Raw genomic sequence first — 5040 nt, forward strand, 5'->3', positions numbered from 1 at the left:
TAAAAGAAAAACAAAATGATATTAAATGCATTTATTACAAGGCTACAATAATAATAAAAATAATATTTATTATTTACTTCAAACATGTGTCAAAACAACCGTAAAATATGCCAAATGTGAAGTAATTGCTGAAAATTAAGTCTAAATATCAGATATGAGTAAGGTAATAACCGAAATCTATTAATAAGATCACCCAGCAAGTGAAACTCAGCTGTTTTGAGAAACAGCTGATATCCAGCTGGTCTCTCTGGATGACCTTATTTAAAGGCCTTGGCAATAACCTAATATGTCCGACTATGTTTATATTGGAACACTTCACAAAGACCGGAGCGTGGTGTAAACATAGTATAGTGGCACGAAAAGCAAATCTGAATTTTTGGGAGACCAAAAAAAAAACATTCCCAATCCTTTTCAAAACAGCTGATTCATTATAATAATTTTAACTAATTTTTTAGCAATTCCTTCACACAATTGTTTTTTATAGAGATAATAATTAATTTTTCAATTATTGTACATTGTTTTTTGTTGTTATATTTAAAGTACTGAAATTAGTTTATAAAGAAAAATAAATAAAAAGCCAAGAAAAATAAAAATTAAATATTGTATTTAAGCCCCTCCCTCCCAAAAAAATTAAAATGAAAAATATTAATATAATAATGCTAAATAAGTTCTAGACATAATCAATCTATTTATTATTTGAAAAAAAATAGATAATGTTATGTCAAATAGTTATAAAATAAGAATTATTATAAAAAAAACAAAAACAAAATCAAACCAAAATTAAATAATAATAAAAAATACTATAAAATAGTAAATATCGAATAAGGTCAAATGTGGCCAAAATTAAAAAAAAAACCCAAAAAACAACTGAGGATATTGAAAACTGAAACGAATTGATGAAAAAGAAAAATAAAGAAGAAAATAAAAAACAGAAAAATATTAATTCAATAAAAAAGTGTTATTTTTATTTGTCTGTATTTGAAAATATGTTTCATCCAGTATGTCTTTGGAGGCTTGGAATTTACAATTTGTTATACTCGTTTCGCTTTGTGCGGAAGTCGTCCCAGTATTACGTAGATGGGTCGAGACAGAACATTTGTTAAAACCATCGACAGGAATATTCACACCAGCGACTACGTTCCATAATAACTTTGATGACATTAGAGTAAACATTCCTAGCAGCGGATCCTGGTTAAGTTGTTATTTTTCTCCGGCTAGTCTGTCGAAATATATAGACGGATCGAATATGGAGGAATGTACTGGTGCAGGTGTTTTCTGCAAGGAATTCTGTAACGTTTTTTTTTTTCAAACAGAAATCCACGAAAGCGACCGAAATAGTCAAAGCACTTACTGCTGACAATGTTGGATCGGTGGCTATATATGTCGATAGTCAGGTGGCCTTTAAGGTACTTAAGTCGAGTACTTTGAATTCAAAAGCGATTCTTGGCCTGAAATTTAAATTTTGTTGCGTTCCAGGACATTGTGTTAAAGGTGGGAATGAAATAGCTGACGAGCTTGCTCGAAGGGGTTAGCAGTAGTCCAGTCTACCGATTGAGGGATGTGTACAACCTTCTATTTGGTATTCCATCGACAAATAGAAGGTTGTACACAGATTGTAGATGTCCATCGCTATGTAGCAGAAAATATTGACTGTTTGGCAAATCTGAAATTGATACTCTAGCATTCTTAATCCAACAAAAACGGAACTGGTAATGTTCACTAGGAAGCGTAATGTGGCATTTTTGCTCCACCCACACTGGATGGAGTGCCACTTCATCTATCACCCGAAGCAAAGTACATTGGTACAATCTTGGACTGTCAATTACGATGGAACAGAAACGCTGAGGAACGGGCGAAGAGAGGCCTTATTGCACTCTATGCTTGCATAGAGTGCATAGAGTTCCATTGGGAAAAGTTGGGGGCTAAACACCGTGGTAAGGCACATCCTTTCCTACGGTTCTCTTGTTTGGTAGAACTGCCTGCGCCACAAGTCGACATCCAGCAAATTATATAAGGTACAAAGAGCCGCCTCGATTTTAAAAACAGGAGCCATGAGGAGCACGCAACAATCAGCTCTGAACGCAATGCTGAACTTAAGGCCTCTGGGCCTCAGCATTAAGTGTCAGGCCACACGTAGTGCCCTCAGGCTGCATGAACAAAATCTTTGGGGAAGTTGTACCTTTGGGCATGGTTGTATCTTGAACGAACCAGGTATGACATTGGACCAACACGTAAAACTAAGCGACTTATCACCAGTCCTGAGATTCGACGATGTAGATGTCGTTATTCCTAGTAGAGACGACTGGAACCGGAGTAACCCTCCTCTGGACGGCCTGGCTTTCTATACTGACGGATACAAGATGGTAAAAGGTACAGGGGCTGGCGTCGACTGTAAAGGGCTAAGCCTTGAGTTAACCTACAAGCTGGATAGCAACTGTAGTGTTTTCTAAGCTGAAATCTTCGCGATTTGAAAGGCGCGGAATTGATAAAAAGTGTGATGCAGAGGTCGTTGAACCGGTGACTACCTTCGTCACCGATGGCTTTAAGAGCCATCAAATCTTGTTACATCAAATCTGAGGCCGTCCTCAAGTTTAGAACAGCTTACTTACAGCTATCGGCTGTGTTGGGTACCAGGACACCGTGACATCATGGGTAATGAAAGAGCAGACGAATTAGCTAGACGAGGATCTCAATCTACAGATCTAGCAATCGATTGCTCAATCAAACCACCCATATGTCATCTTTATCGGAACTTTGAGGCGTTCTTCGACGAAAGAGCCTATGAACTTTGGCACAACGAACCTAGGTGCAATGTGTCAAAATCTTTTTGTCCGACTCTGTCTACCAAAAGGATACTCTCACTGTTGAACCTGAGCAAAGCTGAAATAAGAGTAATGACAGGAATCATTACTGGTCATTGCAATATAAAGGTCTTTACCAGTAAATGAGACCGTGATGCAAATGATTACTGTAGACTCTGCGTTGACGAGGAGGAGACGGAGACAATTGATCATCTACTGTGTCACTGTTCAGTCCTGGCTACAGACTAGTGGGTGCTCATTTTCCATCGAGTCTTAGTTTCTTCTCAACAACGGAACCTGCTCTAATCTACAGCATAATTAGAAACCAAAAGTGGCTGGGAAAAGGACAACCTTGACACGTAATATATCTTCTGTCCGATCTCAATAGCCATCGCGGTTGCGTAGGGGATGATAGATATCAAGCAACGGCTCTGATTGGCTTTAACATAGCAAAGTCCAATCTTATCTTGGTTCCTCTTTCATCTCAATTGTGGACACTGACCTCCCCGCGGTGCCACCTGGGGAGCTATTTTCATCACCCCATGAAATAGTGAGCTAGTGTTCGCTTTGGCGGATGTAATCAAGAATTACAAAGCCGATATTATTGCCTTACAGGAAATGCGATGGAAAGGGACTGGCGTAAGTAAATCAGATGATTACGCCCTGTATTATAGCTGCCATGAAACGAGACAGGAATTTGGAAACCTGGTGACAGATACAGACAGCGTGCTGAGGATCTGGAAGGAGCATTCTGGTATCAAATAGTAGCAGTGAAGTGGATACCCCAGAACCAATAATAGAGACGGTATAGAGTGTATGCCACCCAGCCAAGATGAAGTCAGAATAGCAATCAATTGGCTGAAGAATAATAAAGCAGCAGGTGCCGATGGGTTACAAGCTATGCAGGATGACTCTCACAGACACAAGATCAGCAGTTAAAGTCGGAAAGGACCTCTCGGAGCCCTTTACTACCGAACAAAAAAGGTGATAGTTTGTCGTGTGACAAACTATCATCTCGTGCTAGCGGTAACAGCCATCTTTGAAAAATTGAGAAGGAGTCTGCCAAAGTGGGTCTGACAGTAAACGGCGAGAAGACCAAGCTGATGGTATCAACGCGAAAGGCATCCAGTATACTCGGACCAACTATGGAACTTGAGAACTACAGCTTCGATGTAGTTAAAGATTTTATATACCTAGGCACCGCCATAAATAAAACTAATATCAGTTTTGAAATTCGGAGAAGGATTACAGGTGCTACTATGATCTAAGTAAGCAGTTTAGAAACAAGGGCAGCTCCCGTAGGACCAAAGTCACACTTAACAAAACGCTGATACTACCCATGCTGTTATATGGATCTGAAACATGGGTACTCGCGCAAGCAGATGGGGCAGCTCTTGAGGTGTTAGAGAGAAAATTTCTCCGAAAGATCTGCGGGCCGATCGGCGTCGAATGAGCCACGAGCTTTACAATGGCTCGAATTTATGGCTTATATTATAATTTTTTATATTTAAATTTCGAATATATTCGATATTCTTTTTAAATCCAGTTGATATTTTCTAAAGCCTTTTAAAATTGCCATGTGTAAACACTAAACATTAAGTCGGAACGCTTTTCAAAAATGTTATGTGCAACCGTATTGAAAAGTGGTCCAATCATCCAAGTGACTACATTCTACCCGCCATAAAACGATTACACCCCTAAGCAAAGTACTCGGTACTACCTAACTTGTAACTTTGCCATCTTCATCGAAAGACGGAAGAAAAAAACTATAATTCTCCGCGAAAATTAACAAAATTATAGAGAAAATAATACACAAATTAAAGACATTTAGTATAAAATCAAAAGCCCAAAGAGCTAAAATTTTAGTGGTGTTAAAAAAAGTTAAGCAAACTGTTGTATAAAACGTTTGCAAGGCAAAAGAAAAAATATAGAGACTCGCTAAAAAGAAAATTGTGTGTGACGTGAAAAGAAACGACCGACAAGAAAGAACAAAATTCTTCTTTAGCAGGCTTTTCTTTGCATTGTAGAAAGCGGCGGCCCGACATCAACGGCATTGGAAGCAAAGAAAATAGCAGCAGGGCTTAAGTGAAAGGAAAATATTTTTAAGTTTTTTTTTATTAAATTTTAAGATAACCAAGTCATTAATTAATTTTTCTTAATTAGCAGCAATAGTTCAGCATTATTGATTTTTCATTCTGTTCCCAACACCAACCATCTCTCACTCGGCATACCCCATTTC

This window comes from Musca vetustissima, unplaced genomic scaffold (genome assembly GCF_032173495.1).
Source record: "Musca vetustissima isolate MV318-11 ecotype Yass unplaced genomic scaffold, APGP_CSIRO_Mvet_v1 utg6372, whole genome shotgun sequence".
NCBI classification, from domain to species: domain Eukaryota; kingdom Metazoa; phylum Arthropoda; class Insecta; order Diptera; family Muscidae; genus Musca; species Musca vetustissima.